The sequence below is a fragment of the Cupressus sempervirens genome, chromosome 7, assembly GCF_028749045.1.
Source record: "Cupressus sempervirens isolate cs-2001-9-10 chromosome 7, ASM2874904v1, whole genome shotgun sequence".
Taxonomy (NCBI): Eukaryota; Viridiplantae; Streptophyta; class Pinopsida; order Cupressales; family Cupressaceae; genus Cupressus; species Cupressus sempervirens.
This window is the reverse complement of record NC_143124.1, coordinates 414,110,397-414,134,973: the sequence shown is the minus strand read 5'-3', so window position 1 is coordinate 414,134,973 and position 24,577 is coordinate 414,110,397. Positions and strand designations below refer to the sequence as shown.

Below are 24,577 nucleotides of genomic sequence, written 5' to 3'. Positions count from 1 at the left end.
TTATAGTCTTGTTAATGGTAACAATGGTTGTCATATGCAAGTGGAATAAAAAAACTCAATCTATTGTTTAATATAGGTGACTTACAAAGCACATACACCCAACATGATACTAGAACAAATAGTAATTGCATAAATCATAATGTGGCACCCATTTTAACATTAGAAATATTCTTTTTTAGTAAAACACAAAAATGATAAATATTTGAATGGGAAACATGTAATTTTTTTCACAAAAATTCTACTCACAAATGTTGATACGTTTCTGAAGGATATGAGAGCCCATATAACTACATTTATTGCATTAGAAAGTATTTCATCAATATAATGTCTTCTATAAATAAAAAGTTAAAAACATATAAATGAAAGGGCATACCTTCCTAGTATCATAAGAGTGGCTTGTGGATTTGTTCCAGGATTGAAAATTGAATTATCCATAACCCTTAGATTATCAACACCATTTACTCTCACTCCCAAAGCTGACTTCACACCCTCCATGGTAATGCCAAAACGTTTCTACTATATCTCTACAATATTTTTCTTTTTCTTTATCTTCACCTTGATTTACTGGTAATTTGGGCCCTAAGAACTGAATAATTTTGGAATTTTCCCTATAAATAAAAGCAAACTCTTGAATGGAATTTGTCATGATAAGGTTTGATAGTACCTTAACAGCAAGAAGACATTTTTGTATATCTAGAGGATGAGAAAAATAATTGTATCTTACAGAAGGGATATCTTGCGGATTTGTACTTCTGGGTCGAAGCTCACCCTTTGATAAAGGAAAAACCGACTTGCTAAAAATGACTCCTAAATATTGATATTCTATGCCATTTTGTATTGGAGGAACGCTAGCAGACTCAATGTAGACTTCTGAATTGTTTAACATACCTACAACCTGAGCTCTAGCAATTTCAAGTGGTTTTGGAGATTTAATAACAATTGCTGTGCATGGTGGATCTTTGATACCCTTCCCAACTGCTTTCAAATCTAAATATACACTAATATTCAATTCATTAAGTTGTTCCGATGGAGCAATTCCACTCAGTAACGAAAGTTGTGGACTGCCAATGCTGCCCGCTGATAAAATTACCTCACTCCAATGTGATAAATGATTTGTAAATATTTGATAAGTAACACTACTCATGAACTCCACACCAACAGCCTTTAGTTTTCCTGTAACATAATTGTCAAACTCTATTATAAATTGAAATATAACACAATCAAATTAACTGACATGTTTTGTTCTCATGATAGTATTAAGTCATGTACAGATTTGGGAACAATGAAAAAGCAAGCGTACCTACCAGATGATGAATCAAAGAGGATTCTGCTGGCTGTAGCATTCAAGAGAACTACAATGTTATCTGGATTTGCATATTGCAGAAGATCTGCAGCTGTGTATCTTCTTCCATTGTTGTCAATCGTTGAAGCACTGATCTTGGTGCCCTCCAAATGATCCAGAGTATACCCATGATAAGGACCCACTCCGGCTTCCAAAAGTGCATCCCTGAATGCAGAAATCCAAAGAAAAAGCTTCTCTGGCTTGAATACCATCACCTTCTCCACCCATTCATACGATTCATTCCCAAGCTTCTCATTTCACTCCTTCTCTCGAATGAATTCTGTGCTTGCCCTGCTGTAGAAGCCGCCATTAATGGCGGTTCCACCTCCAAGAACTCTTCCCTTGCCAACTGCACACCATCTTCTGATACAAATCTCTGTGCAACATAAGGGATTTCGAGGCCTGCAACAATCTTGAAAGCTCCATTAATGTCTGAAGTGTCTGGATTTCCATATGGAGAATCTCCCCTTTCTACTAGTAAAACAGAGTAATGCTGTGAGAGAGTTGCAGCCAGAGGACACCCTGATGCACCGCCTCCAACCACAATGTAATCATATGATCTTGCAGCTGCCTTTTCAGCATCAAATGCCATAAAAGGAAATGGGTATTCTATAAACGCCAAGAACAAAACATCCACCATTAATGGAAAACGCCAATAATAAAGGATTGAATCGTGATTTCTACTCTGTAATGAAAAACACCGATTTGAAGCAGAAGATTGAAGGAATGTATTCACACAGATTATGCGTCGCCCCTGCTGAACAGACCATTTGATGCCGATTCCCAAAAAGTAGCAGCCATGAAATCACACATAACCAGATCTCCATATTGCTTTTTCGATCCAACTCCAACTACAGATTCTATCCTATCACTATGTACTCCTCTTATTATATTGTTTCACTTCGCCAATGACATTGAATTTCCTGTCTTGAATTCTTTAAACGCTTGTGGTATGGAAATGAAGATACGGTGAAGAATTATAAACAGTATCTTTATTATTTCATAATAGAAAATATCAATAATGCAGATCCTGAAAGTTCGCTGTTCAAGAATTTGATGTTTACGTTAACTGACCCCATTTCCAAGTATTAAATTTTCTTTTATTCGTTTTTTAAAGAAAATTATACGTTTACCTACGCCATTTTGTAGTATTGGTTATATAATTTTCAAACGTTCAAGGGGTGGGGGGAAAATAATTAAGTAGTTGTAGAGGTCAACTTTATGTATCTAGGAATTCTTAAAGTGAGTCATTGGCCACCTTTAAAAATCACAGAACGAAGAAATTAAGTTTGAAAAAAAAATGTTAATTTTGACGATTTAACATTTTTAGGTTAGGAATCAAGTCTTAGTGTGTACTTTTTAAGTTTAAGTCCTCTGGAACCACCTTCAACATTGCACATAAAGGAAAATATTAATCTTGGAAAAAGTAAGTCAACTTTGACTGTAAAGCATTAGTGTGTGATGTTTAATTAGTTTGTCTAAAATGTAAGTCCAATTTTGCCAAAAAAAAATTATATACCTCTAGAAGTGAGGGAAGTGCTTAAAGCCAAGGTTTCATTTTTTTAGGTATTCGTGAATTTCTCTCTAGGGATTGTTGAGCACAAAGTAGTTCAAAAGTGCCACCACCCGATATTTCATGCACCAATAAAACTTGCCCACTCAAAAATGTCAGATTTTGTGTCTAAATGTCTCAGTAGTCTTTATGAAATGTCCTAATAATGGTGTACAAATAGGCCAATCACCAACAAAAAAGAATGCTAAAAAATGATCGACTATTAGTACATGTGTGATCAACTACTCGTACACATGTTTTCAATTTTTGGCTTGTAATTAGAATGTATCACAAAAACTAGATGCCCTATTGGTAATGGGGTATTTTCCCTAGTCTTTGTTACAATCTCTAACCAATTGACTGCAATTATAATGTCATACCTATATTTTCAATTAAAACTATTTATAAAATGAATTAAGACATATCAAATTTCAAATACCTATCATTCATAAATTAATTAAATTATCAAATTAAAACAACTCACAATACAACTGAGTGGTGAAGTGTGTAATTCGTTAAGGGTAGTTATTTTGTAAGCAAACTAATTGATATATTTTTTCATGCATTCTTCTCTTATGAAGCAATTCTCCTCTAGTTGCTTTAAACAAAAGATATAGACCATTCAAAAAAGGAGGAAACTTGGATGTGATAGGTTTGCTTAGTGGAATTAGAGATCCATAGAATGAAACAATAAGTCAAAAGAGGAAAAGTTTTCACCCCACAACGTAAAAAGACAATGTTAGAAAGATGTCATTATCTAACTCATATTATACAAGTCAAAGGCCATGCATAGGTAGCTTATCAATGTACTAGATTGTCAATTATTACGGTGAGATAAAGGAAGCGTAACAATAAAAAAATTAAATTTTAGAAAGTGAGATCATTCTTTTAATCATGCATGTTTCATTTTCCAACTATGAGCCTTATAACAATTTTGGGATGTTTAAACTCATTTTAAAGCTCTTTCGAACTTCAAGCCAAATTATGATATTACTATGAGAATTCACATATATAAATTTCTATTAAATCCAACTATATAAGTTGATGTAAGTAGTAAGAATAGTTCACAATTGCTAAATGCATGTCTGGAAGTTGTAGTTAAGGAATTTGTAATTGCTTCATTATATTTGCAATTTGTATTCCTTCAATTAGATAAATAAATGTTTTATGCATTTTGGACGCTTTTGTATAGTCTTAAAATGACAGTGCAAAAAGAGCAATATACTTGATTAGTGTGAATGTACATGACAATGCTTTAAAATCTCATCCAACTCGATATAGAGAAATTGATTCAGTGGAGTATCCCATTTCTTAAACAGTGTGAAGACCCCAAACATTGGGTAAACCACAAACTCTTGCATCTTCATTTTGATGAATATAAATAGTTGTTTTACATACAAAAATTTTAGATTTTGATTTGTTGGTAGGTAAAGAAACTTTACGTAGACAAAAGAGAAAGATCTGCTCTGATTAAAAAAAATCACACTGACAAAAGCATAACTTGTCTTGTGTGCAATGTGTAATCGACTAGGAAATTGGTGAGAAGTGGAACTACCAGTATGATAATGTAGGCAATTTCTTGATCTATGGTGCTCCTTGCATTCAATTAGCAAATCTTGCCATTTGAAAGAATTACCAATCAATAACTTAAAAAATGAAGAGTTGTTTAATATCTCTTAGTTGGCATTAATTTTTATTCAAAGGATCATTCATGACTCACTTTGTATGTTTCTTCTTGTCATTTAAATATACAATTAAACATACTTGTAAAGTCCTATCCACTGAGAGAATTTGAATCTAAGAAAAATGTTAATGTAAAATCTAACTTATTGGTGCCTATTTTATGACTATAAATTGTTCCTGATTTGATTTGAGTCAAATTACAGAAAAATTAGGTATCTTTTTTTGTCTTAATAAATTTGTACCCCTCTTTTAAGTTTTAAAATGATTGCTCTTCCACTATTATTGGTGTGTAACCTTTCATGGTATATGCGTGACCAAAAGACTAATTCCAAATTCTTATATTTGAATTTATTATAATGTGAAATTGTTGTCACTACAAATGAATGGCAAACCACTTTCATTTAAAACACTTTTTTTGTTTTAAATTAATGTGTCACTTGAAATGCTTTTAGATCTAAAATAATATGGCATTGAAACATTTAGATATTCTAATGTGAAATAGTTTTCAATATATATATATATATATATATATATATATATGGGCGAACCCACAATACTGGGTACCACTTTTATGGCATGAAGGAAATTGTGAAACAATGGAAAATTTCCATATTCAATTTTATGTATGTTCACGCAAACATATTTTTACAACAATTTTGAGATTAAAATTTTTTTTCTATTCATTTTTATGGTGAGGTGAATTTGATCTAGATGTTGGAGTGAACATATCAGATTTGTAAGTGAGTTGCATCACTCTGTGTTATTCTCCTCCATATTTTGGTCATTATGCTATTTCGAGTATGTTTATATGTTATTATTTGAATTTTTAATGTTATTTTATGTTTTCAAAGCATATTTTCATGTTAATTTCCTATTTTTATTGTTTATTTATGTTAGTTAATTCTATTAATTTATCGTTTATAATTATATTTATATTTGTTAGTTATGTATGAGTGATATTAGAAAATATATTAGAAATTATTAAAAAATATTAGTGTAGAATATAAGAAAAATATTAATTTAGCTTTAGGAAATACATTTAAAAAAATTAGTGTTAGATTAGATAAATATTAGAAAAACAATAGTCTAGAATATTAGAAAAAATTAGAAACTTTTTAAAAAATGTTAATCCAAAATATCAATAAAATATTACTATAACATTAGGAAAGAAATTTAGAAAAATATTAGTTTTATTAGAAAAATATTAGAAAAAACATTACATTTATATTAGAAAAACATTAAAAAATATTTTTAAAAATATTAAACTAGAAAATATTAAAAAAATATTACAATATATTAGAAAAACACTACAAAATATTAAAAAGACAATAATGTAGAATATTAGAAAAAATTAGAAACTATTTTAAAAGTTAGTATAACATTAGGAAACAAATTTTGAAAAAATATTAGTTTTATTAGAAAAATATTAGAAAAAAAGTTACATTTATATTAGAAAAGCATTAGAAATTATTAAAAAACATTAATATAGAATATTAGAAAAATATTAATTTAGGATTAGGAAGCAAATTTAGAAAAAAAGAATGTTAAATTAGATAAATATTAGAAAATATTGGAAAAACAATAGTCTACAATATTAGAAAATATTAAAAAAAATGTTATTCTAGCGTATGAAAAATATCAATATAACTTTAGGAATTTTTTAAAGAAAAATATAAGATTTTTTAGAAAAACATTAGAAATATATAAGAAAAACATTACTATAGAAAATATTAGAAAAATATTAACATTACAAAATATTAAAAAAACAATAGTGAGGAATATTAGAAAAATAGTACAAAATATTGAAAAAATATTAATCTACAATATTATGAAAATATTAGTATATAACATTAGGAAACAAATTTAGAAAAATATTAGTTTTATTAGAAAAACCTTACAAACAAAATTACATTTGAGTATATTTAGTTCTCTTGTTGAAGAATAAGTTAAATGCTCTTCACAAGTTCTTTAGAAGCAAAAACTTCTCTTCGTTCAAAAGAAGAGTGCTTATTTAAAAAGCAAATACTCATGGGATCCCAAAGAAATCGACGAGCTAGACAGATTACTAGTGTGGTTTATACTCCATTGCATACTCTTCTATGTCAAATTGATATATTCTCATCCTTTGAAACTTTTTGTATAGTAATTATGCTTCCCAGAAAGCAGTTGTCTTTCTTTCTATAATATTGTCCTTTCTAGCATAAAGAGGGTGGAAGTTGGGGCCAAACATTAGAGATTTCTTCCAATATAAGCTAGAAAGATGCGTTGGTCTTTCTTGAAACCCTCCAAATAGATGAAGATAATCCAATAATGGATTTTCTATTTTATATCTTTTATATGCTCAAATCAATTGCTACGAATAAAACTAAAATGCCAGGTCCTAGAATCACAAACTATAGGAGTTTCATCCTCTTCTCCATAAGAATTTCTTAATTCTTTAGATAAAATGATTTTATCTAGTATAGGAGATAATCCTTTTTGCATCATATCTTTTTTGAACTAAGGAGCAATTGTTATGTAATCAGAATTGCCCAGATATATTGCCAATGATGGAAATTCTTCTAGAAGACCTTGTAAGAGACTCAAAGCTAGAATGAAATCATTTTCAATGAAAGGGTCAAAAGGATTATTCCAATTCTCTCTATTTGATTCTGATAAAAACCAACAATCTTGCACTACTGATCCAACGAAGCAACCCAAAATATGATAGAATATAGTGAACTCTTTCACAACTGTTCTGGCAATTGAAGGTTCTAAAAACTATTGATGCAAATAGTTTTCCCTTCGACCCTCAAAATCTAGATTAAGCCTTAGAGAATTTTTTAAATACGTTAGTTTATTCTGTATAATGGATTTTCCTATCTTATAACAAAGACCTTGAAAAAATTTGCTAAACTTCAGATTATAATCACAAGGACCCCGATTTGATCTATACAAAGCTACTCCAATTATATCTTTATCTATAGTTGAAGTATTTTAGCTCATGCTAATTAGAAATATTTCATCAGCAAGTTTACAAAATATTTGAAAAATATGAGAAAATATTAGAAAAAACATTAGAAAATATTAGAAAAATATTATAAAATATTTTTAAAAATATTAGTCTAGAAAATTAGAAAAAATAAGAAAAACATTACAAAATATTAAAAAATAATATAGTAGAATATTAGAAAAATAAATTAGCATAACAATAGGAAATATTAGTATAACATTAAAGAAAATAAATTGGTATAACATTAGAAAATATAAGGAAAGCCATTACAAAATATTAGAAAAAATAAAAAAAAATTAGTGTAGAAAACTAGAAAAAATTAGAACTCTATCTGTAACCCTAACCCTAACCCTAACCCTAAATCAAACTCTAATCTAACCCTATCTCAAACTCTAACTCTAATTTCTAACCCTAACTCAAACCCTAACCCTAAGATAACCCTAACTTGAATACTCTAACCCTAATCTAACTTTAGAGTTTTGTATCTGAAACCCTAATATAACCCTAGGACTGTAACCCTAATCCAACTAGATAACTCCAACCTAACCCTAGTTGTAATTGAAAGCCTAATCTAACCCAAGAACTTATACCCTAATCTAACCCTAACTCAACCTCAAACCCTAATTTAACACTAATCCTAACTAAAGTTACCCTAATCTAACCCTAGAATCGTAACTTTAATCTAACCCTAACTTGAAAATTGTAGTTCACTAGAATCTAATCCTAACCCTAATCTAAACCAAACCCTAACCTAAATAAAACCCTAATCATACCCTAATCTAACTCAAAACCAAATCTAAATCAAATTGTAATCAAACCATAATCTAACTCAAACCGTAGCTCAAACCCTAATCTAATCCTAACTAAAATTTAAAACCCTAATCTTACTCAAATCCTAATCTAATCATAACCCTAGAAATCAAACCCTAAACAAACCCTAAACTAACTCAAACCCTAATCGAAATCAAACCCTAGAGTCTAACTCAATCCCTAATATAACTATAACCCTAGAAATCAAACCCTAACCAAACCCTAACCAAACCCTAACTCAAATCCTAATCTAATCATAACTAAAAACTAAAACTCTAATCTAATCCTTACTAAATATTCAAACCCTAATCTAAATGAAATCCTAATCAAACCCTAATCTAATGCAAACCCTAATCTAACCATAAACCTATAAATCAAACCCTAACCAAACCCTAATCTAAATCAAACCCTAATCATACCCTAATCTTTAACTCAAACCCTAATCTAAATCAAACTATAATCAAACCATAATCTAATCCTAACTGAAAACTCAAACCCTAATCATGAACCCTAATTTAATTCAAACCCTAATCTAATTGTAACCCTAGAAATCAAACCCTAACCAAACCATAATCTAACTTAAACTCTAATCTGAATCAAACCCTAATCTAACTCAAACCCTAATCTACCTGTAACCATAATCTAACTAGATAAACCTAACCTAACCATAATCGTGTCTGAAACCCTAATCTAAGCCTAACTCAAATTGAAACCCTATTCTAACTCAAACCTTAATATAATCATAACTTCAAACTCAAACCCTAATCTAACTCAATCCCTAATATAATCCTAACTCAAAATTGAAACCCTAATCTAACTCAAACTCTAATGTAATCCTAACTAAAAACTCAAACCCTAATCTAACTCAAACTCTAATATAATCCTAACTAAAAACTCAAACCCTAATCTTACTCAAACTCTAATGTAATCCTAACTAAAAACTCAAACCTTAATCTAAACAAAACCCTAATCATACCCTAATATAACCATAACCCTAGAAATCAAACCCTTTAATCTAAATCAAACCCTATGTCAAACTCTATTCTAATCCTAACTAAAAACTCAAACCCTAACTCTAACTCTAACTCTAACTCTCATGTATGATATATTGATGTGTTACAGATTAGGTGATGTACGATTACATATCTTTTAAACAAAAATTGGTGTACTAGACTACATGTATGTGTATATGTGTATTTGCAATATATATTAGCTCCATCATTACAGATATAACTTCACACAATAAGCCTGCTCATGATCCTAAGTGTGATGAGGCTCCTATTGTGACTCCTCTTGTTGCAGCTCCTACTACGACTTATGGTGTAGTTCATGGTGTTGCTCATGGTGGCACTCATGGTGGGGCTCATGGTGGTGCTCATGTTGCAACTTGTGGTGGGGCTCATGTTGTGGCTCCTAGTGTAGCTTCTGGTCTGGCTCCTCATCCAGGTTTTGGTGTGGCTGCTAGTGTAGCTCCTATTGGAGGTCCTAGTGCAGCTCTTGTAGGAGGTCCTATTGCACCACCTCCACACTTTGATATCAGTGGATTATTTTCATTTGCAAAGAAGGAGGTTATTAAATTAGAGCAGTCTATATTTTCCTCTGATGATGGTTTATATAGAGAAATATGTGCGCCCATATGTAGGAGTTTACAGGATCTCACTACTAGATTTAGAGCTCATCATACATTTACCCTTGATGTATTAGTTGCCATATCTAAGGAGCTTAGAGCTACGATTTTAGGAGATGTATCTTTTCATGATGTCAAGAGGGTGGCCCCCAAAGACATCATCAAAAAAGATTTGTTTCCATCATATGAGAGTACATAGGGCAGGGTGAGAGACTATTGAGTGACACGGTCCTATTATCGCTAGTATGATATATCCTCATTTTTTAGCTACACATGGTAGTTATGTTAGAAATAAGGACTACTGAGAGGGTAATATACAAACTTTAGTTGCTAACTGAATATTATTACTTAATTTAAAAAATGCATAACAAAGCAATAAAGTAATGTTGAACAATAACAAGAATGCACAAAGATAACTCATGAAACCTTATTTTGTTAACTAGGGAAACCTTGGCCAAGGGAAAACCCGAGTGGGGATGATACCCACTAGGTAATATACTAATATATATGTTCCTTGTTAGAGGATGGATCCTATTAGGAGTCAATGAGAAAACTCATTAGAACTAGTCCCTGTTAGGAGACTTTGAATCACTGTTAGGAGATTCCAACACTAGTAGGAGTTGTAGAATAATGTATGCAAGATGAGCCCACTACCCAAACATGCAATTTCAACTACAAGAAGAGCTCACTACTCAAAAAAGTAATCTACTATTATTTTCCTTCCTTCACTCATCTCTGATCTTTAGCTTGATCTTAGATTACTAGTTAGTTCATACAAAATTTTGCATATATTGCGTTCACAAAGTTTGCTATCTTCGCATAACTTCACAATTACATAATAGCATGTATATCCACATTTCCTATTGCAATAAGTCATTTACATAAATACCATGCATATACATAAAATATTGTTGGGTTGGCTAAGACCATAATTCACTTTTCCAAGTTAGAGTAAACATCTTGGATGTCGGCCTTAATTGGACAAGTAATTGTTTTGCAACCAAAACAATTCTTTCCTTCAATTCTGTTCTCCCGCTTCATCAAAACATGATTAAATTTGTTTTGTACACCCCTTACAAACTTATAAGGTTATAGACATCATCATCAACATGTATACTATCTCTATGTAATATTGCTTGTCAAAATATGATGTCCGCAACATGTTATAAACAAAACAATACACTATTGTAACCCAAATTCTATACTTAGACAATTTTTTATAACCAAAAATTAAGTGTCTTTATTTTTGAGTTTTCCTACAAACATGTACATCATGTGTTGCCATTAATGACAAAAATTACATATCATAATTAGCCAATTTTCTAAAATCTTCCCCTTTGGCATTGATGGCAACAAAATGGGCAAAATTGGCTAAGTGACAAAAAAAATCTAAATAACACCATACATTAATAGTTTTACATATGCTTCCCCTTACAATATACTTCATATTACACATGTATTTCTCCCAATAATCTCAATATTCCACTTTACAATTTTCTATGCTATTACTCAACTATTACTCCCCTTTTGATAATTCAATTTTCTCAATGTGTCTCTCCCCCTTTGACATCAATGACAAAGGTCTCAAAATGTCAAGACTTTGTCCAAAACTATCAAAACTATTGTCCTTGCCTTTATGCTGAAATAATCTTCATAAAATCATCAAAAATACCTTTCAAACTGTCCGTACCTTTGTTCCATGTTTCTTTTGTAGACTCTGCTGATGTGAGAATTGCACATAATGCATATGATGCAATCTCAATTACATTTAGATCCGAATACCAAAAGTTTGTATATGTGTCTTTAGCATTGACATATTCTTCTAGCTACTTCTCAATAAATGATAACTTCATAACAATGGATTCTTTGAAATTAGAAGTTCTCTTCTATATCTGCTCTTTCCGAAGTTCTAGTTTCCTTATCCCATTGTGAACACTAGTAACTTGGCTCTCAATATCATCAACTTTACTTGATGGATGTTGGAATAGGCTGGATAAAGCTTCAATTTCATTTATCTTAGCCTCTATCTAACTATTCAAATCCTTAGTTAGTTTGTATAATAAGGTACACTTAACATATAAGAGTTTCCCTTCCCGCTGACACTTTACAAGTTTTTTGATGCATGTATGAAGGTTGACTAAGTCATTCTTGATGTTCTGGAAGATTGTGCTAAATAAGTTAACATCATAGGAAATTTGAGCTTTTTTCCTTGCAACATTTATCAAATTTGTAAACTCTTCATCAAAAGATTTTAGCACTACTTGTGCTATTAGTTTTGGATTTGACTCAGCATGTTATACTGTCAAAGTTCTATGCAATCTGTCAGTCACTTGCATCAATGATCTTTGCAAACTCTTTACTATCTTATTCTTCTATGAAAGATTGGTTAAGGATGAAATCAGATCAGTCTGCTCATCATCATCAATGGCAAAACTTGCAAGATAGAGTGAAGTAGATGAACTAGATGGTTTAGTTTCATCCTCCCTCTATTTCTTTGTTGCCACCTTAGCTTTCCTCTCTTCCTCTTATTTCCTTTCTTTTTGTTCTCTTTCCTTCTTTCCTTCTAATCCTTTCATCTCTTCTTCCTCTATTTTCTGTTTCCTTTCTTCCTCAAGCAATTGTTGTTTGGCTTCCTCTATCTTCTTCTTTTCAATTTCTATTAGCCTTTCCTCTATCACAATTTGTTTCAACTTATATTCAACATCTTTAGTATCAAGTACATTTGGTTTGGAACCACCAAATGAATTGGTATCGTCAATGTTGATTGTAACATTAGTTTGATCAATCTTCATAGTATCCACTACTAACTGATTCTTCTGCGGTTCTAGGAGTTGGAGGAGTTGTTGTCCTAGATTTTGACAACATCTAACTAATGGTTCCTACTATCTCCTTCCTCAACTTATCCTTCTCACCAACCATAAATGAGAATGGCCTTAACTTGTTCCTCAAGTATGGTGCGAGGTTATTCAACTATCTCTTAATCTCATCTTCATCATCATTCTTGTAGATTGTCCCTAGCATAGAATTTTGAAGTTCAAGGTCTTCTTCCCTTACTAGAGTCTTCTTCTCTATGAGTCTCTCATAGAACTTTTGGTTCACTACTCCTTTGATATATTTCATACTTAAATCATTCACAATGATACGTCTTACAGTAAAGATATCAATTTGATCCTTCTCAAAATTATTATAAAGATCATAAAACTTATTCATTTGAACAAAGTTTCCCTCATTAGCAATCATTGTGTTAATCTTCTTGATCTTTGGCTTCCATGGTTGTCAAGCTTTCCTACTACTTGTTTAGGTATAGTCACCTTTTCAAATTGCTTGATTTCCTATTCCTCAACTTCTTCATCACTACTAGACTTAATTGTCAACAATTCTTTCTTCTTCTTGCCAGGTCTTGACGCCATCTATTTGACTCTCTTAGTGTTTATAGGCACTGCTTTAGCTAATATTTCTGGTTTTCTCTTATGTTCACTGGGCTAAACATCAAATACTACTACATATGGTATACTCTATCTTGAAGTTTCCTCTACAAATGAAACTGACTAGGGTTGAATATTCAATACACCTTGTTTCAATGTCTTGTGAGATGCCTTTTCAAAGGTTTCTTGATGAGCATGCTATGTGATCTCATCAAATGTGTCAAATCTATACTCAGCTTTATCTTTCTCAAAATTCAACAATAAATCTATGTAGCCAACTACAACATCATCACTTAACTGATCACTAAAAGGATCTAGAAATGTCACCCAAGGTTCTACTGCTTGAATGTATAAATAGTCAGTATCATCTAAAACACTTATGTCCACCTTGAACCCATCTACAATTTCAAGTGAGATCCTAAATCTCTATTTCATCTCATTTTGGAATGTTCTCATAATTAGATTATCACTATCCAATACCTTGTCTGTAGGGTGTCTTCTATATACCTCTGATATCTTCTCCATAGTGCATCTATCATTACTCATTATATATGTTACTGACAAGTAGGGGAATCTCTTCAGCACATGAAAGAATATGTGGTTTATCAATTATTGAAATCTAAATACTCCATTCTTTGTCCTCTTAATCTTTTCAAGGTTTTCCAAGAGTTGTATTCTTAGAATCTCACTCAAATTCACCTATTCTTTCTCAACACAAATCTTGTATGCTACATCTATAAATCTTGTTGAAAGTTCATCTATTTTAGAACTTGCACAAACTAAATAAGCTATTATTCTACTAAGAAATCTCACATCATCTTGCTTGATGGAGCTAATTACCATAGCCTTCCCATTGTAAATTGCCTTAGTGTAGTTTTCTACTTTCTTCTTAACCAGTTTCTCTCCTACAAGTACATTACTTTGTTTGCTGAGACTAGCTACTTGATGTATAAGGTTGATAGAAATGTGTACTATATTATCTTGCATCCATAACTTTCCATCATGTATCCTACTTAGTATAATTTTAGTCCATTCATCTATATCTAGTTCATAGTAAAAATGATACTTAAACAAGTCCAATTCACTCAAATGTTCAAATCTAGCCTTTACTGTCATGTCATGGTTAAAAACCAATTCCATATCCTTATTCATGTATTCATTGCCAATTGACTCAAACTTGTAGTTCAAATAGTTTTCTACATCTTCCAAATATACTACGTTGTTCAAAGTGACAGACAATGCAAAATTAGGGTTTCCATCACTAGGTTTTATGGAAACTACTTTAAACTTAGGACTATTTTCATTTTCAACACTATGAACAACTAACATATCCATAATTCTTATCAACAATATCTTTTACCAAACAAGTTTTGCTGAAAATGATAAAATACCTCTTTCAAAAAATAAGGTTTTCTTTAAAATAACTCTAACAAGTAGCTTCTAAATACTCTTCACTTTGAATGTCTTCATAGTCAAGTAAAATCAATTCTATACTCTATTTATGCGTCAACTTGAAACTACATTAATTGCATACTTCACAAATATGAAAAAATTGTTATTTACATTCTGCAGTTAGATAACTATCTATAATCATCTGTTTGATCTTCAAATGTCATGCAAGGTTCATAATAGACTCCTTTCATCATGACAAACATGCTCAAAAATTTGCATCATGAAATTCTTTGCAAAAACTTGTTTTACTCTTATGTTACAAAATTACCCTTTACTATAATACTGGTAACTCTAAAATTCATCATAACTTATTTAGATGAGCTCCACATCACAAGCAAGCTTAGGTGTCATCTAATCATAACTATATACACCATTTCCCAACTTTTCTACCTCTAATTTGATCTCTGCATGTTCTCAAATTCTGATCTTGTGAACAAGCTTAATTCAACTTAATTGAATCAAACTCAACAATTGAATTCTATGTTTCTATCTCATCATCATCTAACTTTTCTTTTGAAATATCTATTCCTTTTATAAATGCTTCATTAAGTTCATCCCAAAGTTCACTCATAATGTTTCTCTGTTCTTCATTGCTTTTGCTAGTTCCAGAGTTCCTTTCTTGGTTCCTTCTATCATTCCTTCTATTCCCAAAGCTATTTCCATTCTTCATTCTATCTCTGAAGGTTCTATCCTTTTTGTAGTACTTCACTTTGTGTCTAAAGTTATTGTATAATTGACATATAGGTGCTCTACTTCTAGGATTCTACTAATCATCAGGTGCATGACAGTTCTGAGCAATGTGTCCTAAGTTGTTACACTTATAACACACAATCTATCTTCTATCATCATAAGAACTTCTTTCTTTCAATCTCCTTTCATTAGATCTTCCTTTATCTATATGATTAATATTTCTATACATTCTATTATTTCTTCCTTCATTATCATGCTTAGGTTTTCTACAATCAATTGCATTATGACCCATACCATGACAATTATGAAAACAAAAGTTCTTAACATTATTAAATGACTTATTCATACCTTTTTTTTTTCATATGACCCATTTCATTACATAAAAGGCACTTACCTCTAAATTCATACCTGGTTTCCTTGTGACTCTCCACTTGCTTTGGTTCATCCAAGATCTCAACTTCCTTGTTTGATCAACTTCTCTAGGTTTCTCAGAAGATTGACTAGATTCAACCTTATCATCAGATTTGTCTTTTTCTTTTGTATCTAATCTAATCTTAGGTTTCTTTGTTGAAATGTTAATTAAATAACCAAGACCAATCTTATCATAAGAAGTTCTCTATATAGACATAGAATCATCAAGCTTTTCTTTGCTAGAATAGAGCTTCTCAAGCTACTACTTGCATTGTGTCAATTCACCTTTTACAATAGTATTACACTTATGGAGTTGTTCATGATCTTCTTGAACAATGTTTCAAACTCAAACATTTTCTGTGCCAGACTTGCTTTCAGATTTGCATTTTTTGTCTTTATATCAGATTCAACTTTTCCTGGATCATTTCTCAAAGTCAACTTTAGATTTGTAATCTTCAATTCATGCTTCAAGATCTTGTACTCAGTCTTCAATTTTGAAGTCATCATTAGTAGTTTCAGATTTAGTAGATTTAGGCTTAGATTTTAGATGTTCAATCTTTTCCTTCAACTAACCAATGTGTATTTTGGAGTCTTCATATCTATCCTTCAGTTTATCTATTTCTTCAATAAGGAGATCAATTTTCTCAAGAGCTTCTTCGAGGTTCTTCATCAACTATTCCATATCCAAAGGGATCTTAATTAAGATGTTAAGCCTCTACAAAGTAACTGTGCTCTAATACCAATTGTTAGAAATAGGGACTAATAGGAGGGGAAGGGAGGGGGGAGGGTGTGAATCAATAATCTACAAACTTTAATCACCAACTGAATATTATTACTTACTTTAAACCATGTATAAAAGAACAATTAAGTAATGTTGAATAGTAACAACAATGCACAAAGATAACTAATGACACCATATTTTGTCAACTAGGAAACATTGGCCAAGGGGAAAGCCTAGTGAGGATGATACCCACTAGATAATATACTAATATATATGTTCCTTATTAGTGGATGGACCCTATTAGGAGTCAATGAGAAAATTATGTATAACCGGTCCCTATTAGGAGACTTTAAATCCCTATTGGGAGATTCCAACCCTGTTAGGAGTTGTAGAATAATGTATGCAAGATGAGCCCACTGCCCAAACATGCAATTTCAACTACAAGAAGAGCTCACTATTCAAATAACTAATCTATTTTTATTTTCCTTCCTTCACTGATCTCCGATCTTCAGCTTGATCTCAGATCACTAAATAGTTCATACAAAACTTCTCATTTATTGCTTTGACAATGTTGACTTTCATCGCATAACTTCATAATTACATAATAGCACACATGTCCACATTTCTTATCGCAATAAGTCCTTTCCATAAATACCATGACATTGCATAAAATATTGATGGGTCAGCTAAGACCACAATTCACTTTTCTAAGTTAGAGTAAACATCTAGGATGTCAGCCCTAATTGGATAAGTAATTATTTTGCAACCAAAACAATTTTTTACTTCAATTATGTTGTTCTGCTTCATCAAAACATGATTAACTTTGTTCTGTATAGTTTGTACAAAATTCCAAGGTTAGAAATGTCATCATCAACATGTATACTATCTCCATGTAACTTTTCTTGTCATAATATGACTTTTGCAAGTTGTTAGAAAAAAACAATACATTGTTATACACCAAATTCTATACTTAGACATTTTTTTGATAACGAAACACTAGGTATCTTTATTTTTGAGGTTCCTTGTCGACACGTACATCATGTGATACCATTAATTAAAAAAATTACATATCATAATTAGCCAATTATCAACACATTATCCTAATAATGATCATATACCTCTTTATTTTGCACAACAGTTGCACGCTGAGTTTTACATGGGGCCCAATGCCAACTACTTAGATATTCCAAATTATTGTAAATAGGGGTGTGATTGGATCGTAGATCATGACTAGTATCACATTGGACATCATCTACCACCTCCAGATGTGAGACATTTTTTTGGAGAGAGACCTCCTCTAGTGACTCTAGCACTAGAACCTATTGCAAATAGAGTTGTCATTGCTTCCTAGAAATTCTCTATCTTCATAGAAAGATAAGAATGATTGTACCATGATAATGACATGATATAGCCTTTCCAAAACTCCATTAGAGCTAGCTCAAAAATTAGATCAAGTATGGAAAACCCCACCAAGATGGCATAAGTTAGCATTGGGATAGAAAAGGCTAATTTATTCCCATGTAATACCAAGCTTCTCTTTCACTAGTGGTCCATCAAAAAGACAATATATATGTTATTTGTTTGAAGCTATCTCAACAATGTTAAAATCTCCACATAAAAACTAGGTAGCAAGTGGCAGATGATCTATCATTGAGGACCATAGTTGAGAGTGTTCCACTACATCATTAGGAGCATAAATATTAACAATAGCAAAGGAATGATTCTAAAAAGACAACAAAATCCACACTAGTCTTTGCATGGGATCGATTCTATGTATAAACTTCAACTTATGTATTAAAATTATAATTTGTCACTTATTTAATCATTCTTATTCCATATGATCTATCATTATGCCTATTCTATAACTACCTCTTTGTACAAAGCTGTAAAATTGATTGCTAAAGAGAAGACATGCATTCTTTGTTATAGATGTTTATCAAGTATAATTCTAGTTAAAAACATGTTTTATATTGGATAGAATTGTCTAATTGAGTGTTGTCTTTGATGTTAAACAAATGTCATATTAGTTGTTAATTGGTGCTTACTGAGCTCACTTGGTTAGCAAGACAATTCTCCTTGTCTACCAAGCATTCTTGGAGATTACTTTGTGAAGACAGTGTCCACCAAGCTCACTCAAGCGTCCAAGGAGATTAGAGCAGAAAGCAATGTTAACCAAGTTCTTATGGTTAGCAAAGAAAAGTTGGTCAGAGTTATTGTTAATCGAGTTCACTTGGCTTCCAAAGAATTTTGCAAGTTTGCAGTGTTAACCAAGCATCTGTTGGTTAATACAGGTAATCATGTTAGGACTAGTGTTTACCGAGTAGGGTCGATCAATGAATGATTTTGTTGACTTGGGTTATGAAGTTTAATTATTTCAAGCATTAATTTTAGCTGACTATGGTAATGTTTATTGATCATTGTAATTTGTAATTAAGTTGACTTGATAATCTAGATGGTATATATGAAAGGTCAAGAGGAGATTCTAGTGTGTGTGCAAGTATGCAAGTGTATTGATTGAAAAGGAAAGTGTGCGAGTAAATTTGAAGGATGGTCTAATATCCTTTTGGAGCAGCAAAGTAATATTTTATTAGGAAGGATCTAGTGTGAAGAAGAATAGAGATCTATAATTAGTAATTCAGATGCATCTCATTTAGGTCATTTCATTGTTACTTTCTTACCATTGTAGCAATGATCCAAAATCTCTTAACAGAGTTGGTTTAATAGCCAGTTGTAAAATCCTCTATCAAGGTGATAGTTCTATTGAATTGTTTTAAGACCTCTTGCAAGGTGACTTCTAATAGGGTGATTAAATCCTCTAACAAGGTCACACCTAACAATGTGTTTTGTAATCTTTAACCAGGTTGGCTCCTAACAGGGCTCACTTCAGAAGAGTGAAAAATAGTAACTTGTTACATTGGTGGTTTTTCCCATATTGGGTTTCCACATTAAATTCGGTGTCTCTTGTGTTCATTTATTTTCTCTCATGTTTGCAAAAGACATCCCCTTAACTCGTACTGAAGAAAATTTGAGTTTGCATGAAATGAAACAAAAAGTTTCTGAATTAGCCTATTTTTTGCATGTATCCATTAAACGATTCTGAAATGAGGGGGAAAGAAAATATGGTCATTTTATGTTCCACCAACACAAAATGCTACTTATGGAACCATAATATTTTTTGGCAGTTAGCAAAAACTCCACTCCATATTATTCTTTATCTATTAGAAAGGGATAAAAGGTTTTAATAAACATAGATATAACATCTCAAAAGAATACAATGAAGTAAATGACTATATTTTTTACACCTTTTTATACATATGTTCTTGAATAAATGCATATAATAAATTTCCTATATGTATCAAAGAAAACAAAATTGATATTATTAGACTTAAACTTTCATTTCTTTTATTTACCAATTGAAGCAATTCTTTGAGTCAAGAATTCAAAATTAAATTAGTACAATTCCAAAAAAAATTCAAGGATTTATCCTTTCTTTTTTACTCTACTTTTGACTCAAAAAAAACCATCCCTCATTTGATTGAAAGATCTCTTGAGGTTGAATAATTATGCAAAAAATCTATGGATCTTAGACCTTGTTCTATAATTCGTACTTTGTTCAAATTTTGGGCAGAGCTAACAAGCCAATCAAGTTCGTTAACAATTCAAAAATTGGAAGTTCCAAGTATAAAGCATTAGCTTCTCTAAAATATCTTACATGTTTAATAGTATTGCCTTGCGAAATTTCAATTTCATTACATAATGGTTTAGAACCTTGGGTTAAAAATTGGTGGAATATTGGTCAATCAATTTTATTTTTATTTTTATTATTTACAAGAAGAAGACACTATAAAAAAGTTTGAAAAAATAAAGGAACTCTTCTTGTTAGAAATAATGATGGAAGATTCTTCATCAATGTATTCACACGATATTCATGTAGAAATGCAAAAAAAATGATCGAATTAGTGAAAATATATAATCAAGATTGTATCCAAATCATCTCACATCTAATAGAAAATCTAATAGGTTTTGTTTTTTTAATTGTTTGTCTCAATCTAGGTAAGAAGAAACTTGGCATTCTAAATTCTTGGATCTAAGAAGTCTTTTATAGCCTAAATGATACAATGAAAGCCTTTTCTATTCTTTTAGCAATTGATCTATGTATTGGGTTTCACTCACCCCATGGTTGGGAATTGATAATCGATTGGATCTTCAAAAATTATGGATTTCCCATAATGAATTAATAATATCTGGTCTTGTTTAAACTTTTCTAGTCATCTTAGACACAATTTTCAAATATTGGATTTTTCGTTGTTTAAATCGTACATCTCCTTCACTTGTAGTAATTTATCACTCGATAAATGAATAAAAAATGTTTTCTCACCTAGGCAATACTTCTTCACTTTCACTTAGGTCTTGCTCTAGCTTATTTGGGAGTTCTTACTTCTTTAGTAGCTCAACGCATGTATTATTTTCCTTCCTATGCATTCATAGCACAAGATTTTATTACTCAAGCTACTTTGTATACTCATCATCAATACATTGCCAGATTCATTATGATGGGGGCATTTTCTCATGGAGCTATATTTATCATTAGAGATTATAATCTAGAAAAAAATAAGGATAATGTATTGGCGAGAATGTTTGAGCATAAGGAAGCCATAATATCTCATTTGAGTTGGGTTAGTTTATTCCTAGGTTTTCATACCTTGGGACTTTATGTTCATAGCAATGTTATGCTCACTTTTGGTACTCTAGAAATGAAAATCTTGATTAAGCCTATATTTTCTCAATGGATACAATATGTTCATGGTAAGGCCTTATATGGCTTTGATGTGCTCTTATCTTCAGAAAATGATCTAGCATTCAATGCTAGAAAAAGCTTATGTTACCCGATTGGTTGAATGCTATTAACTATAATAAAAATTCACTCTTCTTAACAATTGGTCTTGAAGACTTTTTGGTTCATCATGCTATTGATCTAGGTTTGCATACGACTACATTGACTTTAGTAAAAGGTGCTTTAGATGTGCGTGGTTCTAAGATAATGCCTAATAAGAAAGATTTTGGTTATAGTTTTCCTTGCGATGGTCTGGGACAGGGTGATACTTGCTATACATTGGCCTGGGATGCTTTTTATTTAGCAATTTTCTAGATGTTGAATACTGTTGGATGAGTTACTTTCTATTGGCATTGGAAACATATAACCTTATGGTAGGGAAATGTAGCTCAATTTAATGAGTCTTCCACTTATTTAATGGGGTTGTTAAGAGATTATATTTTGTTAAATTCTTCACAACTAATTAATGGATACAATCCTTTTGGTATGAACAATTTATTTCTTTGGGCATGGATGTTCTTATTTGGACATCTTGTTTGGGCTATTGGATTTATGTTTCTTATTTCTTGGCATGGATATTGGCAAGAACTTATTGAAACTCTTGCATGGGCTCATGAATGCACACCTCTAGCTAATTTGAGAGATAAGCCAGTAGCTCTTTCCATTGTTCAAGCATGATTAGTTGGATTAGCTCACTTTTCTATAGGCTATATATTCACCTATGCAACTTTCTTAATCACCTCTACATCAAGTAAATTTGGTTAATTCTTTTTATACATAGTTTTAAGATTTTTAAATCTAATCTCTATGTATAAAAAGAAGGAGTAATCCACATAATACTTCTCCATCTCAAATTTGATCTATATTCTTTATATAAAGTAGCTGAATCATTATGGCAAGAAAAAGTATCATTCAAAGAGAGAAAAAGAAACAAAGATTGGAAAGGAAATATAATTTTATTCTCCAATCTTTGAAAAGAGAGATGAGCGAAGTCTCATCACTGGATTAAAAATTGGAGATTTATAGAAAATTACAATCTCTACTGTGTAATAGTGCACCTACACATCTTCGCTGATGTTTGAAGATTGGAAGACCTAGAGCCAATTATAGAGACTTTGAATTATCTAGATATATAATCCATGAAATGGACCAAGGGATGTAGCACAGCTTGGTGGCACATTTATTTTGGGTACAAAATGTCGTAGGTTCGAATCTTGTCATCCCTACCCATTTTTCAAATCCTAAATCTTCCATTAAAAAAGTAAAAGGTTGAGTGATAGTCATTTACTTCAACGAAACATAGAAATAATCTTTTCTTTCAAGAAAAAAATTAAGAAAACACACTCTTAGTTTAGTTTGGTAGAATGTAGGCCTCCAAAACCTGATGTCATAGGTTCAAATCCTATAGAGTGTGATCCTATTTTTTTTCTTTTTTCTAATCGATCTTCTTGTCACTTAAATTGAAAAAGCTAATGGAATCAAATCCCTTAGAATCACTAGGAGACCCATTCATAATATGGTTCTAAATCAAATATCCAATTTATCGCTGTGTCGGTACTATAAATATGCAGTTACAAATAATCCAGCCAAAGTTATAGGAATTAGACCTAACACAATTCTGGATAACAAAACTACAATCATATTTTTTTATTTTTTTTTAAAGAATAGATAAGGGTTAATAACTAATCTACATAGTACCTCAAATTGACTTGAAATCTCAATTCCTATTGAGGTTTTTTTCTATTTCAAATAAGTTCTATACTGCATAACCCAATGAATAAGACTGAGGTGAAAATAAGAAAAACTAATAAAAAACCAAAATAACTAATTATAATAAGCATGGAAGAAATCAATAAAAACAACAATGATTGATACATATTTTTGTCAGGAAATTACATCAATTTATTCTTTACGAGTAGAAAAAATAGTTTAAATAAATAGATACAAAGTTAGCATTGAATATCTGATAATGATGTTATCAACAAACATAGAGGGAATATACAATAAAAAGATATTATGTTATAAAAAAGAGTAAAAATGAATTCCCCACCTATAAATAACATAAATACTAATTGTGTAGTAATTTAATTAATGATCCTACTCCTTTTCTATATTAAGCAAGATGATATTGCTATGTTAGAAGTAGGCTAGCTATACTTAGTATACTTTAAATATACCCTTGATATCATATTAAAAATCAAGCAAGGATTGTAGAAAATATCAGTAGTTTTCCATTTCCTGATCTCTTTCTTTCATGCGATCAATTTACCCTTGATTTTAGAATAATATAGGGAGCTTAGCATGTCTAGGAATATGGGAGAACATGCTTTTGCTAACATTATTACTAGTATTCGATACTGGATTATCCTATATATATATATATATATATATATATATATATATATATACATATACACACATATGTATATACATATGTATATACATATGTATATATATACATACATATATATATACATATATATATATACATATATATATATATATATATACATACATACATATATATATACATGCATATATATATACATACATATATATTTATACATACATATATATATATATACATACATATATATATATATATACATACATATATACATACATATATATATACATATACATACATATATATATATGCACATACATACATATATATCTATATGTATGTATATATATATATATATCTATATATATATGTATGTATATGTATATATATACATACATATATATATACAAAATACCTTACCCTACTTTTGAGTTATCAAAACAAGAACTTTACGTGAGAGTAGAAGCTCCCAAGGGGGAATCAGGAATTTTTTTGATAGGAGATGATAACATTTTTCCTTGGAGATGGAAAATCCAACCACCTAGTTTTATTAATTTGCAAATTCCTCCTCAACTAGTCAAAAGGATGAAGTTAGCCAATATCATGATGACTTTGGGTAGTATAGATATAATTATGGGAGAGGTTGATCATTAAAATAGTGACTAATATAGCAGATCTTGAAGAGCAAGCT

At 30.9% G+C, this 24,577-nt stretch overlaps 1 non-coding gene and 1 pseudogene across 1 annotated transcript; one reads left to right on the top strand and one right to left on the bottom strand.

Annotated features, from left to right (window-relative positions):
* Positions 1-238: 238 nt before the first annotated feature.
* On the bottom strand, positions 239-2,169 carry LOC149547295 (protein HOTHEAD-like; annotated as a pseudogene).
* A 20,710-nt stretch (positions 2,170-22,879) lies between these two features.
* TRNAW-CCA (transfer RNA tryptophan (anticodon CCA)) lies at positions 22,880-22,953 on the top strand. Its single transcript has one exon. It is a non-coding gene; the product is annotated as a tRNA-Trp (tRNA).
* Positions 22,954-24,577: the final 1,624 nt, after the last annotated feature.